Source organism: Hypanus sabinus, chromosome 27 (assembly GCF_030144855.1).
Source record: "Hypanus sabinus isolate sHypSab1 chromosome 27, sHypSab1.hap1, whole genome shotgun sequence".
NCBI lineage: Eukaryota > Metazoa > Chordata > Chondrichthyes > Myliobatiformes > Dasyatidae > Hypanus > Hypanus sabinus.
In genome coordinates, this window is record NC_082732.1 from 15,231,054 (window position 1) to 15,256,819 (window position 25,766).

The 25,766-nt window shown below is 38.9% G+C and overlaps 1 protein-coding gene across 7 annotated transcripts in view; it reads right to left on the reverse strand.

Moving 5' to 3' along the window:
• LOC132382001 (eukaryotic translation initiation factor 4 gamma 3-like) overlaps positions 1-25,766 on the reverse strand; it is a 315,701-nt gene that overhangs the window by 248,015 nt on the left and 41,920 nt on the right. The gene's annotated exons all lie outside the window — the stretch shown is intronic.

Sequence of the window (25,766 nt, forward strand, 5' to 3'; positions counted from 1 at the left end):
TAAATAACATTTATGTTTGCATCATCAGATTTAATAAAAAATATTTCATTAATGTAAAGGCACATTTAAAGGCAAAAACAGGAGCTCTGCATATACACAAGGCTTCTTTTAAGTTCTGTTTTATGGAGGAAGATGCATCCTAAAGAAGAAGAATTATAGATGCCTATTATGGGAAGTGGAATCAGTTACAATGATGGGTTTGAGAGTCAGGAAGTGAAAATGCAGCAAGTGGATGAAAATAGAGCATATGCAGGAAGAAATAGTTTAAAATGCAAAGACACTGAGAGTCAAAGATCCTGTTCCTGTGCTGCAGTATTATATGTAATATCTTATTACATATTAACTTTTTTTGCTCTAATTATTTGGTTGAATATTTTTAAATGCTTTATTACTTTTGTTACAATTTACAGAAGTCTATAGGAAATTTTATAAACTAGCTTTTAAAACAGAAGTTGCAAACGTGAGTGAAAATACATTAGGTAAACATTCAAACTTAATAGAATATGTAAGTAATAAATTATAAGTTATCCAGCCATTGCTGCTTGACTCATTTCACCAAGACAATTCAGGTATTCTTTGAAGATGATTTAGTCATTATGGACAGGGGACTGAACTGCCAATCAAGGTGCAAGTAGACCTAGAGGCACTTCTTCAGATCCAACAGGGTGAAGCCTCTACCCACAACTAGGTAGAAGCTGAAATCTACAAAGCAAATGATTAAAAACTAAGGACAGCACTACAGAAGTGGTCACTTAAGTAGAGAGAGAGAGTGAGAGAAAAGGACTGCAGAAGTAATGGGTGACAGTATGGCTGCAGTATAAATATTCCCTACAGCTACAGCAGGAAGTTCAAAAGGTTAAACTTTTGTATTGGTCTAATTGTTAAGGACAAGTCCTTGGTGCTTTAAAGGAACTTTGGAGTTTGACAAGGTGGTTCAAAAGTCCAATGATGTAGAAAGAACTCAGGATGAAGTTCTGGTCAAAGTTGAAGCATTTAAATTAAATTGCAGCACATAGAACATAAATCAGTACAGCAGATGTTGTGCTGACAATTTAACCTACTCCAAGATCATTCTAACCCTGCCCTCCCACATAGCCCTCCACTTTTTTCATCTATGTACCTACCTGAGTCTCTTAATTGTCTTTAATGTATCTGTCTCTATCACTACTCCAGCACTGTACTCCATGCACTTACTACTCTCTGTGTAGAAAACCTACCTCTGACATCCCCACACCCCCACGTTCTTCCAATCACCCTCTCATATTAACCATTTCTGTCCTGGGGAAGAGGCCCTGGCTGATCATTTTATCGATGCTTCTTATATCATATAAACATCAAGTCATCTCTCATCCTCCTTCACTCCGAAGAAGAACCTCCCCCAGCCCCAACCTTTACTCATAAGCCATGTTCACAATCTAGGCAGCATCCTGGAAAATTTCTTCCAACATCCTTCTTATAATGAGGCAACCAGAAATGAACATAATATTCCATGTAGTCAAACCAGGGTTTAATACAACGGTGGAGGAGAACAAGATCAGTGAATGTTATGTTGCCTCCCAGGTGCCAGGGTCTGGGACATCTTGGCTCTAGTCGTCGGCGTTCTTAAGTGAGAGTGTGAGCAGCAGAGAGGCCATGATCCATGTAGGTACCAATGACAGAGGTAAGAGGAGTGACAAGGCTCTACAAAGTAAGTTCAGGGAGTTAGGTGCCAAGTTGAAGGGCAGATCCTTCAGGGATGTGATCTCAGGATTGCTACCAGTGCCAAGTACTTGTGAGGTCAGAAATATGAAGATGGTACAGTTTAACAGTGGCTAAGGAGCTAGTGTCAAAGGAAAAGCATAACATTTTTGGATCATTGGACTCTCTTCCAAGGAAGGTGGGCCTATACAGAAGAAACAGTTTGCACCTGAACTGGAAGGGACCAATAACCTAGCGGGAAGGTTTGAGAGTGCTGCACGGGCAGAGGGATGTTAGAACTAGAGTTACAGGGAGATGGGAACTAGAGTGCCAGACAATTAGTGCAGAGGCTGTGGAGACTTCAAAGTCAGGAACCAAAAGGTTGAGCATTGTGTGACTAATGTCCTCAGCAGCATATATTTCAATGCAAGTCGTATCAGGCAGATGAGTTCAAGGCATGGATCAAAACCTGGAATGATGATACAGGCTTCCCCCACTATCCGAAGGTAGGGTGTTCCTGTGAAACTGTTTGTAAGCCGAAATGTCATAAAGCAAAGACACAATTACCATTAATTTATATGGGAAAAATTTTTGAGCGTTCCCAGACCCAAAAGATAACCTACCAAATTAAACCAAATAACACATAAAACCTAAAATAACACTAACATATAGTAAAAGCAGGAATTATATGATAAATATACAGCCTATATAAAGTAGAAATATTGTATGTACGGTGTAGTTGTCATAAAGCGAACGTTCGAAAAACAGGGGCCACCTGTATTGTAATCATTAGTGAGACTTGGCTGCTGAAGGGACAGGCCTGGCAGTTCAGGGGTTCCACTGTTTTAGCTGTGACAGAGAAGGAGGGCTGGCATTACTAGTCACGGAAAATATCATGACAGTACTCAGTCAGGACAAGAGAACTCATCTAGTGAGTGTTATGGATGAAGCTGATAAATAAGAAAGTTACGACCATGTTAATGGGGCTATATTATAGACCACCCAACAGTCCAACGGGTCCAGAGGAACAAATTTGCAGAGAGATCGCAGACTGTTGCAAGAAACCCAAGATGGTTATAGTAGGTGATTTTAACTTCCCACATATTGACTGGGAATCCCAAACTGTAAAGAGACAGGTTAGGATAGTTTTGTCAAATGTGCTCAGGAAAGCTTTGTTAACCATTACATAAAAGTCCCAACAAGAGAGTGTGCGGTACTTAATCTATTAGGGAACAGATAGGGCAAGTGACAGAAGTTTCTATAGTGGAAATACTTTGCATCTAGTGATCACAATGCCATGAGTTTCAAAGTAAATATGCAAAAAGATAGGCTGGTCTGCTGGTTGAAATTCTAAATTGGTTAAAAGCCAATTTTGACGGTATTAGAAAGGATCTGGTAAGTGTGGATTGGGACAGACTGCAGTCTGGCAAAAGTGTACTTGCTGGTGGGAAGCCTTCAAAAGTGAAATTTTGAGAGTACAAGGCTTATGTGACTGACACAATAAAAGATAAAGATAACAGGTGTAGGGAACTTTGCTTTTCAAAAGATATTGAGGTCCTGGTTAAGAAGGTGAATAGCAGTTATAGGCAGGTAGTAACAAATGGGGTGTTTCTGGAGTATAAGAAAGTCAAGAGAACACTTAAGGAAGAAACCAGGAGTACTGAAAGAAGGCACATTGCTTTAGCAGACAAGGTAAAGGAGAATCCCAAGGAATTCTACAGGTATGTCAAGAGCAAAAGGATTGCAAGGAACAAAGTTGGTCCTCTGGAAGGTCAGAATGGTAATCCATGTGTGATGCCAAAAGAGAAAGTTAAGGTCTTAAAATTTTTTTGTTTGCATCTGTATTTACTCAGGAGACGGACACAGATTCTATAGAAGTGAGGCAATGCGGCATCAACCTCATGGACTCTCTGCAGATTACAGGAGGTGGTGTTCACTGTTAATTAGGGTAAATAAACCCCCAGGGCCTGATAAGGTGTTCCCATGGACCCTGCAGGGAGCAAATGCAGAAATTGCAGGGGCCCTAGCTGAGGTGTATAAATCATCCTTAGCAACAGGTGAGTGGCAAGAGGATTAGAGGATAGCCAATGCTGTTCTGTTGTTCAAGAAAGGTTCTAGAAATAAACCAGAAAATTACAGGCCAGTGAACCTGACCTCAGCAGTGGGAAAGTTATGGGAAGGTATTATAAGGGACCAGATATATACAGTGGCATGCAAAAGTTTGGGCACCCCTGGTCAAAATTTCTGTTACTGTGAATAGCTAAGCAAGTAAAAGATGACCTGATTTCCAAAAGGCAGATGACATATTTCTTTCATATTTTAAGCAAGATTATTTTTTTATTTCCATCTTTTACAAAATAACATAAAAGGAAAAAGGCCCGAAGCAAAAGTTTGGGCACCCTGCATGGTCAGTATTTAGTAACACCCCCTTTGGCAAGTATCACAGCTTGTAAATGCTTTCTGTAGCCAGCTAAGAGTCTTTCTTTTGAGGTCTATCCACAGATTTTCAATGATGTTTAGGTCGGAGAACTGTGAGGGCCATGGTAAAATCTTCAGCTTGCGCCTCTTGAGGTAGTCCATTGTGGATTTTGAGGTGTGTTTAGGATCATTATCCTGTTGCAGAAGCCATCCTATTTTCATCTTCAGCTTTTTTACAGTGTGATGTTTGCTTCCAGAATTTGCTGGTATTTAAGTGAATTCATTCTTCCCTCTACCTGTGAAATGATCCCTGTGCCACTGGCTGCAACACAAGCCCAAAGCACGATCGATCCACCCCTGTGCTTAACAGCTGGAGAGGTGTTCTTTTCATGAAATTCTGCACCCTTTTTTTCTCCAAACATACCTTTGCTCATTGCGGCCAAATAGTTGTATTTTAACTTCATCAGTCCACAGGACTAAAATGTATTCTAAAATACATCAGGCTTGCTTAGATGTTTCTTTTCAAACTTCTGACACTGAATTTTGTGGTGAGGATGTAGGAAAGGTTTTCTTCTGATGACTCTTCCATAAAAGTCATATTTGTGCAGGGGTCGCTACACAGCAGAACAGTGCACCACCACTCCAGAGTCTGCTAAGTCTTCCTGAAGGTCTTTTGCAGTCAAACAGGGGTTTTGATTTGCCTTTCTAGCAATCCTATGAGCAGTTCTCTTGGAAAGTTTTCTTGGTCTTCCAGACCTCAACTTGACCTCCACCATTCCTGTTAACTGCCATTTCTTAATTTACAAACTGAGGAAACAGTTACCTGAAAACGCTTTGCTATCTTCTAACAGCCTTCTCCTGCTTTGTGGGCATCATTTATTTAAATTTCCAGAGTGCTAGGCAGCTGCTTAAAGGAGTCCATGCCTGCTGATTGTTGGGACAAGGTTTGAGGAGTCAGGGTATTTATAAAGCTTTGAAATTTGCATCACCTGGCCTTTCCTAATGATGACTATGAACAAGCCATAGCTCTAACAAGCTAACAAGGTCCTTGCTAGAAATTATCTGAGAGCTCAAATCTCTTGGGGTACCTAAACTTTTGCAAGGTGCTCCTTTCCTTTTCTTCACTCTAAAATTATACAAAACAAAAATAATACACTAATCTTGCTTAAAATGTTGAAAAGAATGTTTCATCTTTAACTTTATGACTTTTGGAGATCAGTTCATCTTCTATTCACTTACTATTCATAGTAGCAGAAATTTTGACCAGAGGTGCCCAAACTTCGGCATGCCACTGTAAGTATTTGGATGGACATGGACTGCTTAAGGATGGTCAGCATGGCTTTGTGCATGGTAGATCATGCCTAACCGATCTTATAGTTTTCCAAGGAAGTTACAGCAAAGTTGATGAAGATGAGGCAGTGGATATTGTCTTCATGGACATTAGTAAGATCCCGCATGGGATGTTGGTCAAGAAGGGTCAGTTGCTCAGTGTTCAAGATGAGGTAGTAAATTCGATTAGACATTGACCTTATAGGAGACGCCAGAGCCTCTCTGACTGGAGGCCTGTGACTAGTGGAATGCTGCAGGGATCAGTGCTGGGTCTGTTGTTGCTTGTCATTTACATCAATGATCTGGATGATAATTGGTTAAATGGATCAACAAAATTGCAGATAACACCAAGATTGGGGTGTAGTGGTCAGTGAAGAAGACTATTATGGCTTGCAGCAGGATCTGGACCAGCTGGAAAAATGGGCTGAAAAATGGCAGATGGAATTTAATACAGACAGGTGTGAGGTGTTGCATGTTGGCAGGACCAACCAGGGTAAGTCTTACACAGTGAATGGTAGGGCACTAAGGAGTGTGTTAGAACAAAGGAATCTGAAAATACAGGTACATAATTTGTTGAAAGTGTTGTCACAGGTAGATAGGCTCATAAGGAAAGCTTTTGGCACATTGGCCTTCATAAATCTATGTACTGAGTACTTGAGATGGGATGATATGTTTAAGTTGTACCAGACATTGGTGAGGCCTAATTTGGAGTATTCTGTGCAGTTCTGGCCATCTACCTACAGGAATGATGTAAATAAGGTTGAAAAAGTACTGAGAAAATTTACAAGGATGTTGCCAGGCCTGGAAAACCTAGTTATTAGGAATTATTGAATAGGTAAGGACTTTATTCCTTAGAATGTAGAAGATTGAGAGGAGGTTTCATAGAGGTATATAAAAAAAAATGAGGATACAGTTAGAGTAAATGCAAACAAGCTTTTACCACTAAGGTTGGGTGGGACTATAACCAGAGGTCATGTGTTACAGCCGAAAGGTAAAAAGCTTAAGGGGAATATGAGGGGAAACGTCTTCATTCAGAGGGTCATGAGAGTGTGAAATGAGCTGCTAGCACAAATGGTGCAGGCAAGCTCGATTTCAACATTAAAGAGAATTTGAGACAGCTATATAGATGGTAGGCATATGGACAGCTCTGGTCCTGGTGCAGGTCAATGGGAATAGGCAGTTTAAATGGTTCAGCATGGTGTAGATTGGCTGAGTGGCATATTTCTGTGTTTAATTACCATGACTCTAACATTACCTCGCAGCTCTTGAACTCAAACCCCCGACTAATGAATGCCAACATACCATATGCCTTCTTAACAATCATATCAACTTATGCAACAACTTTTGAGGGACCTACGGATGTGAACCTCAAGATCCCTCCATTCCTTAACACTGCTAAGAATCCTGCCAGTAACCGTGCATTCCAGCTTCAAATTCAACCTTCCCAAAGTGATTCACTTTGCACTTTTCAGAGTTGAACTCCACCTGCCACTTCTCTGCCCAGCTCTGCATCCTATCAAAGTCCAGTTGTAACCTATGATAACCTTCAACACTATCCACAAACCACCACCTGTTGTCATCTGCGAACTTGCATACTTTCTCATCTGTTTATAAAAATTTCCAAAGAGTAGAGGTCCCAGAACAGAACCCTACAAAGCACTACCAGTCACAGGCCTCCAGAAAGAACAAGCTCCGGCTATTACCACCCTTTGTCTTCCGTGGACAGGACAATTCTGAATCCATGCAGCCATATCTCCTGACTTTCTGAATGAGCCTACTATGGGGAATTTTGTCGAATGCCTTACTAAATTCCACGAGAGGACTGAATTACTACATTGGTGAGCAAACTGGCATGTGCAAACAACATTAAAAGATTAAATCAATGACTGAAGAGGTCATGAGAAAGACATTGGGAAAATGATAAAAGTCAATTGGTCATCTGAAGCAATTACCACTCCACCAAGATTTTGTTGTGGTGTTTTGGGTGGCTGAAGAGGCAGAAAGAATGAGTACCTGGAAAAGTAATCAAAATATACAGAACTTCAAGCAGCAAAATAGCACAGATGTTGAAAACAAGAAATACCAACAAAAAATGCTGGAAATACTCAGCAAGGTAGAGCCAACGTGGAACTCAAAAGGTCAGTACATCAGGACTTCAACCTATAGACAGCTGGGAGGATTCACTGCAAAAGTTGTGACAAGGCTGCAGATTAGAATAGGGACTTGGTTTAAAACTAAGTGCCATAGATCAGGAGAGGACCTCAAGCTTAAAATGACATAAATGACTAACATGCTGTTATGGCATGAGACCTGGGGATCCTGCATCTTTTGCTGTATAAATGCAAGCTTCATATCTTAAGTTTACCCTCTGTGGATTCTGCTTGGCTACAGTTGTTCATGTTTGAAATCAAGCACATTGTATATGGGATATAAAGTAGTTTTACAATGGTTTCCATATTCCTCAACATTTTTTGGAACAGAACAATGAAACTAGAGAATAATTATAATCTATAAACAAAAATGCCAGGAATGCAGAAAACCTGATACAGCGGCAGAAAGTGGAGAAATGGTGCGGCAGTTGACTCAGCATCTCATAGTATGTAGAAATAAATGGATTTGATCCAACAGACATAACGGAGAAGTGGTTGCTGAGTGAGGACGGGGCTAAAAATCCTTTGAGGCATGACACAAAAGAAATGGAAAAAAGTATTGTACGGTGAGTATGAGGGCAAGAGGTAGCAAAATTGCGAGTATAGATTGGATAAAGATAAGAGAAAAATACAAAAGAAAATCAAGATTCAGAGTCATAGAAAACTACCGATAGAAACAGGCCCTTCAGTCCATCTAGTCCAGGCCAAACCACTTAAACTTCCTTGTCCCATCGACCTATACTCAGATTAAAACCCTCTATACCCCTCCCATCAATGTACTTATCCATACTGCTATGAAATGTTAAAATCAAAGCTGCATCAACTGCTTGTAGCACTTTACTAGTCACAGACTTCCAATCAGGCTTCTCCCGCAAATCCAACTTACTACCTCATCTCAAATGTCAAGTGACTAAACCTTCCTGATCAACCTCACATGTGGGACCTTGTCAAAATGCCTTACTAAAGTCATTTAACTAAAGTCCATGTAGACAACATTCACTGCCTTGCCATCATCAAATTTGCTGGTAACTTATTTGAAAAACTCTGTAAGATTGATTAGGCACTAATTACCATGCACAAAGCAATGTTGGCTATCCCTAATTGGTCCCTATCTATTCAAATACTTATATAGCCAGTTCTTTAGAATACCTTCCAATAACTTTCCCACTGCTGATGGCAAGCTCACGGGCCTATAAATTTCTGAATGCAAAACATATTTGGATAGAGGTTGCACTTTGGGAGGACAAACCAGGGTAAGACTTGCACAGTGAGCAACAGGAGAGCAGTAGAACAGAGAGATCTGGGAATACCAATCCATAATTCACCACAGACAGATAGGATCGTAAAGAGAACTTCTGGCACACTGGCTTTCATAAACAGCAGTACTGAGTATCGGAGTTGGGATGTTATTTTGAAGTTGTATAAGATGCTGGTGAGGGCTAATTTGTTGGGAGTATTGTGCCCAGTTCTGGTCACCTACCTATAGGACAATAATACAATCTATTAAGATTGTAATTAATGTGGAGGACAAGTTCATGAAATTAATCAAGCTGGATTACTGAGTCAGTGCATCAAGGAACTAATTAGAAAATACTATTTACTTTTTTTTTACTTTGTTAGTCCCTCAGGATTGAAGCTGATTTGTTTCCATCCTAACTTGGTAAGTTTAAGGCAGTTGATGAGGCCAATGTGTGAATAACAGCGTCTGCCACAGATAGGTGGGTAGTTCCTGAGTTAATGTGCTCATTAATGTGGGCTTCAGTATCTGCCAGTGCATGGACTCTAACCTATTCAATAGTAGCCTACATGCTGCTTCCTGACTCAGATGAGTAGAGGGTAGCTATTAGGAATTTGTGACTTGATTTTTTAATTGAGCTTTTAAGCATCCTTCAATCTGTGTTTTTGGTAACCTCCTCCTGCAACAGAGCTTGGAATAGTCTATTTCAGTAGCTTGATTTTGGTTATGTAAATTATTTGGTTGGCCTAACAATGCCAACTGAGAAAAATTAGGGCCTCCATGCTGAGATGGTGGCCTGGGATCCAATGTTACATGGGTTCAATTAACCTTGCAGTGGATTTGGAAGCTTTTTAGAAGACAGCACTAGTGATATCTTTCAGTGCTTGAGTTGTTTATTGCAAGTATTTCAAGAATCAGAAGCTCATAGGAGGGGAAACATCACTGCCACTCAGAAAACTATATTTGATACCAGGTCTTACATCTTCATTTTTTTTAACCCATTTTACCTCAATCAGCCACGAACAGTGTGGGCATATTGAAATCAATGGTAAATTTAGTCAGTCTTCTCTGCCTTTGCTGAGATGACAGTCAAGGCAAGATTGCCCAGTTCTTCCTGTGACCCTCTGGGATCCTTTACTGTCAGGTGATGGTATTATAATGAGGAACAGATTGATAAGAGTGCTTTTGTTTTTCAGATACTGAATGAGTTGGCCATTTTATTAGGTACACCTTCACACCTGATCTTTAATATAAACATCTAATCATCCAATTATGTGGCTGTGATAATGCATAAAAGCATATAGACATGGTCAAGAAGTTCAGAATGGGGAAGAAATGTGATCTAAGTGATTTTGACTTTGACATAATTGTTGGTGCCAAACAGAGTAGTTTGAGTACCTCAGAAACTAATGATCCTCTGGGAATTTTTTTTATTATTAAACACACAATAATCTCTAGAATGGTGCAAAAAAAAATGAATAACAACCAGCAAATGGCAGTTCTGTGGATGGAAAAGTCTTGTTAATCAGAGAGGGCCGAGGAGAATGGCCAGACTGGTTCAAGCTAACAGGAAAGCAAAAATAAGTCAAATAACCACAAGATATAATAATGGTATGCAGAAGGGCATCTCCAAATGCACAACACAGTGAACCTTGAAGTGGATAAGTTACAGCAGAAGACCACCTAAAACAGAAAGCCACTTTATTAAGTCGCCCCTGTACCTAACAAAGTGGCCACTGAGTGTATGCACCTTATACTTTCCAGTAGTTAGAAAAAAGATTATCCCCCATATTTTAAGTAATTTTCATGTAAAGGTACCAAATAGTCTGGAAACAAAGTGTGAAAAGATACAAATTTCCTTTTAATACATACAGGCTATGGATGAGAACATGCTCTATAAGTCAATTTTGTCCTCGAGATAAAAAATACATTTTTAAAAGTCATGTAACCTTGTAATAAATAGCATCAAAAACACACAAAATAGATCAGAAATTATTAAAAGTAGCAATAAAAACTACCTCTGCTGCTGTTCGTAGAATGAGCATTTGTACATTGGACTTCTGAACTTAATATTACGGCAACTTGTAAGGGAGCTCCAAGTCAGGCATTCTTAAGCTGGGGATGACCTGTACCTCTCAACACAGCTAGTCCCTTTACACCTCTGATTTCTGAAGTTCTCTTTTTATAAATTAGTCTACACCTTTATTCCTCTACCAAAATGAATAAGCATACACTTCCCTACACTATATTCCATCTGCCACTTCTTTGCCAAATCTCCCAATTTGTCCATATTCTTGCCAGCTGGACTGTACACGATCTTAGGACACAGCCAGGGATATCATCAGGGCATTTTTGATGGGTAATACTCATGGTGCCGAAATCCCATAAAATTAAAACAAATGCAATCAGAGCTAAAACACTGTATCACACATTAATAATACCTAAATTATAGATTATCAAAGCAACTTATCAAACAAGAAACTGTCACATATAATACACTAGAATATCTTAAGCTTCAAAATCTCACTTAAAGCTGTACTGATGGCTCACTGTAGGACTAGTGGACTGAGAACAGATCAACGAGCGTGGAGAACTACTTCAGAATCAGAGTCAGGTTTATTACCACCGACATGTGTCGTGACTTAGCAGCAGCAGTTCAATGCAATACATAATATAGAAGAAAAATAAATAACTGCATGCATATAATGAATAGATTAAAAATCTTGCAAAAACTGAATAATATACATTAAAAAAGTGAGGTAGTGTTCATGGGTTCAATGTTCATTTAGGAATCAGATGGCAGAGGGGAAGATGTAGCCAACTAAATTTACGACTGTCTGCAGCGTCTTTCAGTCCTTTGCAGCAGTCCCCCATACCTGACGGTGATAGAGCCTGTCAGAATGCTTTCCACATTACATCTATAGAAATTTTTGAGTGTTTTTGTTGACATACCAAATGTCTTCAAACTTCAAACTGCTGTCTTGCCTTCTTTGTAGCTGCATCAATATGTTGGGACCAGGTTAGGTCCTTAAGAGTTCTTGACATCCAGGAACTTGAAACTGCTCACTCTGTCCACGTCTGATTCCTCTATGAGGATTGGTATGTGTTCCTTCATCATAACCTTCCTGAAGTCCACAATCAGCTCTTTTCTCTTACTGATGTTAAAGGTTGTTGCTGTGACACCACTCCACTAGTTGGCCTATCTCGCTCCTGAATGCTCTCTCATCTCCATCTGAGATTCTATCAACAATGGTTGTATCATCAGCAAATTTTAGATGGTACTTGAGCTATACCTAGCCATAGTCATGGGTATAGAGAGAGTTGAGCAGTTGGCCAAGCACACATACCTGAGGTGCACCAGTGTTGATCGTCAGCGAACAGGAGATATTATCATCAATCTGCACAGATTGTAGTCTTCCAGAGGGAGGTACAGAGGCCCAGGTTCTGTAACTTCTCAATCAGGATTGTAGGAATGATGGTGTTAACTGCTGAGCTATAGTCGATGAACAGCATCCTGACATAGGTGTTTGTATTGTCCGGTTGGTCTAAAGTTGTGTGACAAGCCATTGAGAGTGTATCTGCCATTGAGCTATTGGGGTAATAGGCAAATTGAAGAGGGTCCAGCAGTTCAGTTTAATTATGAGCACCCTCTGAAAACATTTCATCACTGTAGATGTGAGTGCTACTGGGCAACAGTCATTAAGGCAGCTCACATTATTCTTCTTAGGCACTGGTATAATTGTTGCCCGTTTGAAGCAAGTGGGAACTTTCGCCCATGCAGTGAGAGGTTGAAAATATCCTTGAATACTCCCGCTAGTTGATTGGCACAAGTTTCAGAGCCCTACCAGGTATTCTGTCGGGACCTTCCGCTTTGCAAGAGTTCACCCTCTTCAAAGACGGCCTAACATTGACCTCCAAGACCGAGATCTCAGGGTCACCAGGTGCAGTAGGGATCTTCACAGCTGTGGTTATATTCTCCCCATCAAAGCAGGCATAGAAAGCGTTGAGTTCATCTGGTAGTGAAGCATTACTACCATTCATGCTTTGTAAGAAGTAATGTCTTGCAAACCCCACCAGAATTGTACATCCATTGTCGTCTCCAACCACATTTGAAATTCTCTCTTCAGTCTTGAAATAGCCCTCTGCAAGTCATACCTGGTATTCTGGTACAGTCTTGGGTCACCAACCTTGAATGCCACAAATCTAGCCTTCAGTAGAATGACATACCTCCTGGTTCATCCAGGGCTTTTGATTTGGGAACATACAGTAAGTCTGTGTAGACACACACTCATCCTCACAGGTTTTAATGAAGCTGATAACAACTGCAGCATACTCATCTAGATTCGAAGATGAATCCCTGAATATAGTCCAGTCCACTGATTCAAAGCAGTCCTGTAAGCACTCCTGTGCTTCCCTTGTCCATCCCTTCTTGGTCCTCACTACTGATGCTGCAATCTTCAGTCTCTGCCTATACTCATGGAGTAGAAGTACAGTCAGGTGATCAGACTTCCCAAATTGAGGGTGTGGAATAGCACAGTAGGCATTCTTGATGATGGTGTAACAATGGTCCAGTGTGTTCATTCCTCTGATCTGTTGATGGTAATTGCTTAGTGATTTTTGTAGGCTGACCTCGTTAAAATCCCCCAAAACGATGGTGTTAGGGCTTTCCAATATTTCTAGCACAAAATCAAAGTTAGTGGTCTTTCCTGAAGTGGATATCAGGCATGAACAAGGGTCAGCACAACATTCAGCCAAACACACAATTATCAAACCTGTCTGCAGATGCCAATTGATCAGTAGTGCTGCTTCACTTGAATCCCCATTTCTATCTATATTGCACCTTTAAAGTAGAAACAAGTTGTACATATCAAACACATACATTTATTTATTGTAAAAAAATAGTCAATTAGTATTCAGATGGTAAAAGTTGCAAAACAATTAATTTTTAGGGGTAGGGAAGGCAGGAGGCGAAAGCAAATTACTTAATGTTTAACATTTTTGACCTTGATTCTGAAGCACCCATTCAATTTTCATTGACCAGTAGATATTGATCATCAGATTCTTAAGAAAATAATATGGCAATAGATGTTTTTTGAATTCCTTGCTTTATGGAATTGCACATCAGCTAAGTTACTTGAAAATTAAAAGAACTATTATGAACAGAATATCAGTAAATCCACATGCATTTATTTTCTATCAAACTTAGCTTCATATTTCATTTTTTTAAAACCAGCTTGAATGTTAAATACTCATCCAAGAATTCACCAAGACCAGAATCACATTTTCAACCAACCATGGTTCTGACCTACAACCAAAAGATCAGGATTGTTTACAGCAGTATTTAACAACACTTAAATCTTGCTGCCAAAGAGAGAACTTCACAGTACTGAAAGCAACATCACATAATCCACTTTAAAACTGTTTTACAGAATAGTACAAAACATAACTTTGTGTGAGATTCATGAGCAAAGTGTGCAACAAAGTGATTTTGATGTTTTCACACAATTCTGTGCTTTAGTATTGACCTTGCACAGGAACACGACAGTACCAAATTGCCTATACATAAATTGCAAATAAAAAACAGGAAACACACAAAGATCACAGCAATTGAAGATAAAAATTACTAAATCAGTTCAATCATAATTTCATCTGCATCTTACCACACTGATAAATAGCATCGTCCAATAATGTCTGTGACAAAGTTAATAATATTGACTATACAAAGAAGCAATTGTGATTTTAAAACATTTACTACAAGGTATGCCATAGAAGTTGAGGTTTCAAGACAGCAAAGAGACCCATTATTGTATGATGAAAGGACTCAAGTTGAGACAAAATTTAAAAATTATGATCAAAAACAAGACTGAATAATCTAAATTAAAATTTGCAATTTTTGCCTTCAGGAATGGAAAAATTAACAGCTTCCTCCCTCTATCACCTATAAAAATATTAATTCTTTGATCACTATTAAAACTACAAAACAAATTCTTTACTTTGATGCCAAGTATCTCTACGGAGGGACTGTCTTCTGGAGTTTTACCAAGTTAAAACTGCACAGCAATCCATAATCAAACAGCTGGGAGAAATAAGTTGTCCAAAGAAAACTTTAGTATTTGTTTGATTCAAACTGATTTGTGGTTAAATGCAGTTTTACTCTATTAATCCAATTTTTTTTAAAAACAGAAGAAGTCCTGATCAGACTGACAACTTTGACACTAGGGTCTGCTCAGCCTCTATGCAGCCAGGCAGACAGATGTACCAAGATCTGGGGTTCCCAAAGAACGTCATGCAAGGTCTTATGTAAAAAATAACTAGCATTTGTATTAAATGGTGATTACAGGTATTTCAGGTTAAGGCAGGTGATCAGAAATTATTTTCTGAGTAGTCATTCAAGGGCTGCCAAGGCCAGCTACTCGACTATCTTTGAATTCTTTTCTACTTCTAGGTGGTTCTACAAAATCCTTGACTGGATAATCATGAAATGTCAAGCTGAGTTATCAAACCACTGTTTGCTCCTTGCTAGAGCAACCAATGCAATATTTGAACATAGCCTTTATTTTTTTAAAATCTGTAAAATTTAGGCAATACTGGTCACTACATAATCTACATCTTAACCTGAAGATGCAAGAAACCCATTCATAACTAGCATTTTAAACCAAATTGTTGCCAATTGCCTACTAAGTACCTTGCCGCACACCGAGAAACAAGACAAATGTCAAAAAGAGGAAGACCTGCCCATCATAGAGTACTTCCTTTGAACTTTCCCATCCTCACCTTAAATGTCTACTCTCTAGTATTAAGATATTTCACCCCAAGAAAAAGATAACTAGCTAGTTACTCTATCAATGCCTCTAATAATTTTATAACCTTCTATTCAGTTTGCTCTCAGCCCCTCCACCATTCCAGAGAATACAACCATGATTTCTCCAACTCTGCAATAGCATGTGCCCTGTAATCCAGGCAACATCCTGGTAAACCTCTTCTGCACCCTCTCCAATGCCTCCATACCTTTCCTATAATGGGGCAACCAGAATTAAATGCAATTTCTAGATACAGCCTAACCAGAAGTAAGGCCACAATACAACTTCATGATTCTTGATCACAATTCCTTAACAGAGGTAATAATATCATTTCCTATTTACCACCTTATTGACTTTTGCAGCCACCTTCAGAGAGCTACAGTCTTGGACCCCCGTGCATCAACATTTGAAGATTCTGCCATGAAATGTACTTTCCTTTTACTAGATTTTGCAAAATGCAACATCTCGCATTACCTGGATTAAACACCACCAGCCATTCCTCTGGCCTTAGCTGCAACTGATCTAAATCCGGCTGATCCTTTTGGCAAACATTGACACTCTCCACAACCTCACCAATCTGACATTGCAAACATGGTAACTCATCACCCACATTTTCATCCAAGTCAATATTGTGTGTGTGATGGGAAGCGGAGGAGGGAGGGGGAGAAGTGAGTGAGAGGGAGAGAGCGAGGGGGAGGAGGAGCGGGTGGTGCGGTTGAGGGGAGAAGAGGGGGAGGGGGAGAGAGGAGGGGGAGAGAGGAGGGGGAGGGGAGGGGGAGAGGGGAGGGGGAGAGGGGAGGAGGGAGGGGGAGAGAGAGAGAGAGAGAGAGAGAGAGAGAGTGAGAGAGTCTACAAAACCATTTTCAAAGGGGAAGCTCAATAATTTTGGCAATGACTTGGGAGTGGTTTTATCAAGAAAACATCCATTTCAGGGCAACTGAGTACACAGCAAATGTTTATTGTAGTGGTCACATGGAGTTCAATAGTCAGCTGTTCCCACAACCAGCAACAAGAATCCTTCCTGCCTTTCTGGTGCCAAGGTCGAAGACCAGAGTGCAGAACATTTCAGTGAGATGTAGGTGACAGAGTAGCCAGTTTTCATAGGCCACGTGGGTATAATAATATAAGGGAAAAATGGAATCAAGAACTGTTGTTACTTTGGGAGTGGCCAGATCGTGCAAATTGTTAAAATTACAGCTACAAGCACCAATTTACTCCTTGCATCATAGATTAGCATATGAAGGTAAAATAGGATGCAAGTTAATATACTTGGAAAATTGTGCCACAAGAACAAGGTACTAGCTGCAATTTTAAGTTAAGGAGAACTGCACACTGTGGACTGGTAGATCTGAACTGAGGTATGAGTGATATATTTGTGGGAAGATTAGTAAGTTCGTGAGGAAGGATTTAAACCAGTTTGATAAGGGCATGGGCATTAGTTTGCAACATTACAAAAGGAGAAAGAAAATGCATGTGTAAGGATAAGTTCAGAAATAGGCAAATTACTAAAGCTTGGTACATGATAGTGATCTGCTAGCACTAAGTAAGATTGTATTTTAGCTGCATAACAGAAACTTGTTATAAGAAAAAAAATTAAACCTAAACTAAACTAACATGGGCAGTAATAACAGTTTATATGTATATGATAGTGTCGTCTAATTGAAGGGGAAAACCGATTACCATCTTCATTTGGTATACCAAAAATTGCAGTAATAAAATGAGGTTGTAAATCAATATTCCAAATTGAGGAAATGGTAGCAGGTATGTCCTTCCAATAGTTATGTAAAGTGGGACATGACCAAAACATGTGGGTCAATGAGGCCACATCTAAATGACATCTGTCACATTGAGGGTTAATATGAGAATAGAATCGAACAAGCTTATCTTTAGACATATGAGCTCTATGTACAACCTTAAATTGTATTAAAGCATGTTTAGCACATATAGAAGAAGAATTAACCATTTGAAAAAATTTTTCTCATTTTTCTGTTGATATATTATATTGAAGTTCTTTTTCCCATTCTTGTTTAATTCTACCTGATATTTCTGGTTGTATCTTCATAATCATATTATAAATAAGAGCCACTAATCCCTTCTGACAAGGATTCAAGGTAAAAATCATATCTGAAAAATCTATCAAAGTTGAATTGGGGAAGGATGGTAGAACTTTAAATAAAAAATTTCTGATTTGTATATATCTAAAAAAATTAGATTTAGGTAACTTAAATTTGTTGGAAAGTTGGTCGAAAGACATCAAACTACCTTCAAAAAAAAAGATCACGAAAACATATTATACCTTTCCTTTTCCATATGCTAAAAGAAGAAGATATCAGATATCTGTCAAAGAAGGTTTAAAAAAGTTAAGTAAGATAGGGCTATCAAGAACAAAGTTTTTCAGAGTAAAAAACTTACGAAATTGAAACCAAATTCGTAATGTGTGTTTGACAATAGGGTTGGATATCTGTTTATTGAATTTAACTAAATCAGCAGGAAGAGAAGAAGCAAGAACGGAGAATAAAGAATACCCCTGTGCATCATTGCATTCTAAATTTACCCACTGTGGGCACAATGGTGAATCCAAATCTAATTTCCAATATATTAAGTTTCGAATATTATTCGCCCAATAGTAAAATCTAAAGTTAGGTAAAGCTAAACCACCATCTTTTTTAGATTTTTGTAACTGCCTTTTACTTAACCTGGGGTTTTTATTTTGCCACACAAATGAGGAAATTTTTGAATCAATGTTATCAAAAAAAGATTTAGGAATAAAAATTGGTAAGGCTTGAAATAAATATAAAAATTTCGGTAAAATCATCATTTTAATAGCATTAATCCGACCAACTAATGATAAGGATAAAGGAGACCATCTTGTAGTAAGTTGTTGAATTTGATGAAGCATAGGTAAAAAATTCAATCTGAATAAATCTTTATATTCCTTGGTAATTTTTATATCTAAATAAATAAAGTTATCAGTAACAACTTTAAATGGTATCCTGTCATTCAATAAAGTTTGCGCATTTAAAGGGAATAATTCACTCTTATCCAAGTTTAGTTTATAACCAGAAAAACTGCCAAATTGAACCAACAAGGATAAAATAGCGGGAATAGACCTGTCAGGATCAGAAATATATAACAACAAGTCATCAGCATAAAGTGATAACTTGTATAACTTCTCATTACGGGTAATACCAAAAATATTAGGGGATTCATGAATAGCAATGGCTAGAGGTTCTAATGCGGTATTAAATAATAAAGGACTTAAGGGACAACCTTGTCTCGTACCACGAGATAATTGAAAAAAAGAGGATCTGTAATTATTTGTAAGAACAGAAGCAACAGGTTTATAATATATTAATTTAATCCATGATATAAAATTAGGACTAAAATTAAAATTTCTCAAGGCATTAAATAAGTATGTCCATTCAACTCTATCAAAAGCTTTTTCAGCATCTAGTGAAATAACACATTCTGAGGTTGTGGGTGAAGAAGTATAAATTATATTAATCAATTTTCTAACATTAAAAAAGGAATACCGGTTCCTAATAAAACCAGTTTGGTCTTCTGAAATAATCTGTGATAGTAACTTCTCTAATCTAATAGCTAAAATTTTTGTAAGAATCTTAGCGTCTACATTTAATAGCGATATAGGGCAATAAGATGCACATAAAGTAGGATCCTTATCTTTTTTAAGAATTAGAGAGATAGTAGCTTCATAAAAAGACTGGGGTAATCTCTTCTTAGTAAATGCATCATTAAAGATTTCACATAACCAAGGGGAAAGCAAAGAAGAAAAAGTTTTAAAAAATTCTATAATATAACCATCAGGACCAGGAGCTTTCCCTGAATTCATTGATGAGATAGCCTCTCCTATTTCCGCCATAGAAATAGGAGCATCGAACAAGCTCCGATCTTCATCTGTCAGTTTAGGAATATTCAAATTGTTAAAAAAAAATTGTCTTTTGATGATTATTCTTACTCTTTTTCATGTATAATTAATATAGGTTTGATTGATTAATGTACTATTTTTTGCTGATATTTTAATAAGATATTGTTATCTTATTACTAATTCAACTTCAAGTCTAGTGCACTTATAACCTATTTAATATTATGATATGTTTTTTTCTTTATATATGAAATTCAATAAAAAGATTGAAAAAGAAAGAAAAAAGAAACTTGTTATGTAAAAAAAAGGATTAGGGCTTCTTGATGACAAGATACATAGGGTAAATGCAATCAGGCTTTTTCCAGCGAGGTTGGGTGAGTCTAGAACTAGGTGGTAATTTCTTTGAAGTAGTGAGTGAGAGAGCAACAGATACAGATGTATCAGTTTTACAGTGCAGTAAAGAGAATTACTGAAGATGAGATGAGAGGACCTTGTCAAGAATGATTGAAAGGGAACACTACCAGGGATGACAGCAGAGCAACAACAGCTGGAGCTTATGGGCACACTTTGGGAGGCTCAGGATAGATATATCCTAAAGTGGTAGTAGTCTAAAGACAGGATGATACAACTGCTGCTGTTAAGAGAAGTCAAAGCCAACATAAAAACCAAAGGGAGGGCATATAATAGAGCAAAATTTGGTGGAAGTTAGAGCATTGGGAAGCTTTAAAAAACCAACAATAGGCAACTAAAAAAGTTATAAAGGATTAAAAGATGGAATACAAAGGTAAGCTAACCAATAATATTAAAGAGGATACCAAAAGTTTCTTCAGTTATATAAAGCGTAAAAGAGAAGCGAGAATAGATATCGGACCGTTGGAAAATGATGCTGGAGAAGGATTAATGGGGGACAAGGAAATAACAGACAAACTGAATAAGCATTTTGCATCAGTATTCACTGGGGAAGACACTTGCAATATGCTGGAAGTTTGAGAGTGTTAGGGGGCAGAAGTGAGTTGCCTTCACTAGGGAGAAGGTTCTTGGGAAACTGAAAGGTCTGAAAGAGGTGGCTGAAGAGATTGTGGAGGCACTATTAATGATCTTTCAAGAATCAATGGATTCTGGCATGGTTCCAGAAAACTGGAAAATTGCAATGTCATTCTACTCTTCAAGAAAGGAGAGAGGCAGAAAGGAAATTATATGCCAGTTAGTCTTTCCTCAGTGGTTGGGAAGATGTTGGAAAAGATTGCTAAGGATGTAGAATTGGGGTACTTGGAGGCTCATGATGAAACAGGCCAAAGTCAGCATGGTTTCCTTAAAGGGAAAAATCATACTTGACAAATCTGTTGAAATTCTTTAAAGCAACAGGCAGGATAGACAAAGGAGAATCTGTGGGTGTTGTGTACTTGGATTTTCAGAAGGCCTTTGACAAGGTGCCACACAAGGCTGCTTAACATGCTAAGAGCCCATGTTATTAAAGGAAAGATAGATCATTGGCTGGCTGGCAAGAAGCAAGGAGTGGAAACAAACGGAGCCTTTTCTGGTTAACTGCTGATGGCTAGTGATGTTCCACAGGGTCTGTATTGGGACCTCTTTTTTTTTACATTATACATCAATGACTTGGATGATGGAATTTGTGGCAAAATGTGCGGACAATAGAAGGTAGAGGGGAAGGCAGTGCTGAGGAAGCAGAGAAGCTCCAGAAGGACTTAGATTAAGAGAAAGGGCATAGTGTCAGGAAGTGTATGGTCATGCACTTGTGGTAGAAGAAATAAAAAACGTAGACTATTTTCTAAATGGAGAGAAAATTGAAGAATCTGAAATGCAAAGAGACTTGGGAGTTCTCATGCAGGATTCCCTAAAGGTTAATTTGAAGGTTGAGTCAGTGGTGAGGAAAGTAAACGTGATGTTAGCATTCATTTCAAGAGGACTTGAATATAAAATCAAGGATGTAATGTTGAGGTTTTATAAGTCACTGGTGAGGTCTCACTTGGAGAACTGAGAGCAGTTTTGGGCCCCTTATCTAAGAAGCGATGTGCTGACATCTTAGAAGGTTCAAAGAAGGTTCATGAAAATGATTCCATGATTGAGAAGCATTAGGTGGCTTTGGGACAGCACTCAAGGAATTCAGCATAATGGAGAAGGGGAATCTCATTGAAACCCATCATTTTCCAAAAGGTCTCGATACAGTGGAAGTGAAGAGGATGTTTCCTATGATTGGGGAGTTTAAGATCAGAAGAGACAGCCTCAGAATACAGGGGTGTCTATTTAGAATGGAGATGAGGAGGGATTTTTTTTAAGCCAGAATCTGTAGAACTTGTTGCCAGAAACAGCTGGAGGCCAAGTTACTGGGTATATTTAAGGCAGAGGTTGAAAGATTCTTGTTAAGACAAGGCATGAAGGGATATGCTGAAGACAGGAGATTGGGGCAGAGGAGGAAATGGACCTGCCAAAATGAATTGACTGTGCAGACTCAGTGGGCCAAATGGCTTAATTCTGCTCCTATATCTTATGGTCTAATGGACATCCTGCAAGGTGCAAGTCATTTGAAAACAGCAAGTCTTGTCAGGAGCAAGTCTTACTTGAGCCAAAAAAAAGGCAGTGTAATTAGTGTGGACATTGTTGGAGTGTGCCAGTAGCAGAGTAGTCAAACTTTGTCTCAACAGGCTTCGGCAAGAAGAGGCACAGTTTAAAGGGGCTGAGTCTTTTGGAGTCTTTTAGTTGATTGTAGGATTTTAGCTTAAGAAGTCAGAGCCAAAGATACAACAAGCGTAGGCAGGGTGTTAGTCAAGGCAGTGGAATGCTCCACCTGTAAGATATGGTATTTGCAGGGTACCTAACATTCTACCTGATGGCTATATATGTAGAAAATGTACCCATTTAGCTCCTAACTGATAAGGAATTGAAGCAGGACCTGGATGTATTCAGGACCATCCAGAAGGCTGAGGTAGTCCTGGGTGCAAGCTTCAGATAGTAGATGGGTGGCCATCAAAAGTAAGGGGAGTAAGCAGTTAGTGCAGGACTCCCTGTGGCCATTCATCTCAGCAATAAGTATAACTCTTTGGATACAGCTAGGTGGAGGGGTGGGGAGGTGGAGGGAGAGAACAATCTATCTGAGCACAGGAGCTGCAGTCAAGCCAATGGCACTGTGGACAACTCTAAGGCTCAGTAGGGAATGTCAATTAGAGCAATAGTGATAGGGGCATGGACAGAAGATTCTGTGGCTGTGAAAAAAAATGCCAGAATGGTGTGTTGCCACCACGTGCTAGGTGCAAGGATAACTCAAGAGCAGAATATTCTCAAGAGAGACAGTGAGCAGCCAGAGGTCTTGGTGCACTTTGGCACCAATGACATCAGGAGAAAAGGGGAAGAGGTCCTGTGCAGTGTGTATAGGGAGTTAAGGAAGAAGCTGAAGACCAGCACCTCTAAGGTAGTAATCAATGGATTATTCCCAGTGCTACATCAGGATAGCAACAGGATGATACTACAGATGAATGAGTGGCTGTGGATCTGGTGTAGGGAACTGGATTTTAGACTTGGGATCTCTTCTGGGAAGATATGACCTGTATAAAAAAGATAGGTTACACCTGATCCCAAGGGAGACCAATATCCTTGTGGGTAGGTTTGCATTTAGGGAGGACTTAAATTAATTTGGTAGAGGGGGATTGGAACCAGAGTGATATGGGCTGAAGAAGGGGCAGTTGGTGTACAAGAAGATGCAGTGTGTAATGAGACTATGAGGAAGGATGATAGAGAAAACTTGTAGTCAGTGGAGTGAGATATGGGAGCAAAATCGAAAAGGGGTGATGAATACAGGATTTAAGGTGTTACATTTGAATGCATTCAGTATATGGAATAGGCTAGATGATCTTTCAGCACAGTTAGAGATTGGTACAAATGACATTGTGGACATCACTGAGTTGTGACTGAAAGAAGACCATAGTTGGGAACTTAACATCCAAGGACAACATTGTGCTGAAAAGACAGGCAAGCAAGCAGAAGTAGGATGGCTCTGTTGGTAACAAAAAAAGATATATAATCAGAAGATATATTATCCTTATGGGTAGAGTTAAGAAACTGGAAAGGTAAAACTACCCCTATGGGAGTTAAGTACAGGCCTCTGGACAATAGCAAGAATGTGGGATATAAACTGCAAATGGTAAAAAAAAGACATCTAAAAAGGGCAATATTATGATGGTCATGGGGATTTCAAAATGTAGGTGGATTAGGAAAATCAGGCTGGAGCTGGATCCAAAGAGAGGGAATTTGTAGAATGCCTACAAGATGGCTTTTTAGAGCTGCTTGTGATTGAGCCCACTAGCAGAAAGGAAATTCTGGATTGGGTGTTGTGTAACGAACCAGATTTGATTCCGGAGTTTAATGTAAAGGAACCCTAAGAAGACAGAATTCACCCTGCAGTTTGAGAGGGAAAGATAAAGTTAGATTATCAGTGTAGAGGTTACTTGAAAGCAAACCGCTGGATTTTTTTTCAGATGTATAAAGAGTAAAAGAATGGCGAGAGTGAGAATCGGAATGCTGCAAAATGACGCTGGAAAGATAGTAAAGGGATCAGGGGTTCACAACTTTTATTATGCCATGGATCCCTATCATTAACCAAGGGGTCTGTGGCTCCCAGGTTGGGAACCGCTTGCCTGGCTAAGAGGGGGTGTGGACAGGATGTAGGTGAGTCTAGGATCAAAGGGCACAACCTCAGAATAGAGGGACATCCATTTAGAAGGAATTTCTTTAGCCAGAGGGTGGTCCCTAAAATTCTTTGCAAAAGACAGACATGGAGGCCAAATCAGTAAGTATATTTAAAGCGGAGGTTGACGAGTTCTTGATTAGTTGGGGCATCAAATGTTATGGAGAGAAAGCAAGATAATGGGGCTGAGAGAGATAATAAATCAGCCATAATGGAATTGTGGAGCAGAATTAATCGGCCAAACAGCCAAAGTCTACTCCTACGTCTTATGGTTAAGGGAGAATGGTGAAATATTTAAGGAGAACCCAATGGTGGAACTTCTTCACTCAATGGGTGCTTCGAGTGTGGAACAAGTTTCCAACGAAAGTGGTGGACGTGGCTTCAATTTCAGCATTTAAGAGAAATTGGGATAAGTACATGGATAGGAGGGGTATGGAAGGCTATGGTCCAGGTGTGCATTGAAGGGAAAAGGTAAAATAACAGTTTGGCATGGACTTGATGGGTCAGTTTCTGTGCTATAGTGCTCTCTGAGTCCAAGGTGCTTAAAGATATAGAAGGGAAATAAAAGTATACGCAGGAGAGTAGAAATGCTGGTAAACATGTAGAACTGGAAAGTGACAATGACTTAGAGCAGCAAAACAGAACTTAGTTACAGTGACTGAACATCATGCTGTTCCATCCACTATATGGAGTGGTGAAATATTTGGGAGAAAGATTTAGGGATCAAAGTATAATAATTCAAGGCTTAAATTTTCTCAATACAGAGACGGTAACGGTATTAAGGGAAAAGAAATATGGAATACGTGAAATGTGTGCAATAAATTTTCTTGATTGCTGTATTTCCAGTCCAAAGAGGAAGGAAACAGTCCTTGCTGGAAAAGAAAGTTGGGACAAGTGGACCCTGCTTTTGTTTAACAATATTTAAGGTTATGGTAAAATATGTAAAAATATTTCAACCAGAAAGGAATCAATTAATTTTGCTGAATTGAAAAAGGATCTGACTAAATTAATAAAACAAATAAGTAAAGCAAGTAGGGAGTAACGCATTTTTTTAAAAAAAGGGTAATCAAACGAAGGCCAAGAATGTTAATGGAACAAAAAAAGCTACTACAGTGAGTGTTTTGCCCATGTTTTTGCTAAAGTCTTAATGCAGTTATGAGCTAATTAATAAAAGTCACCAAGATCTTTGATAACTGAGCAGAAGGGATTGTTGACTGCAGTACAGATGATAGGTATAAAATATTTACATATATAATACATTTTCAAAACTAAAGCCTATGTGCTTATAAGCAAAATAAGAGAAAGGATTCAGACTGGATAAAGGCCACAATGATGAGAACAGTAGTTAATAGCTTTTTCTCCAGATTGGAAGGAAAGTCTAACACTACTTAAATAGGTTGCAAGGGTTTGCTTTTGAATGAATTGTTCCTTGATATACCTTCCCTGTTATGTGCAAACTTCTGAAAATAATAAGGAATAAAAAGGCCAGAGAGTCAAAGCCAGGAAAATACTTGACATTCTCGGTATTAATGTTGTTTACAATATCAAGTAAAATTCCGTTGCAACAAGAATT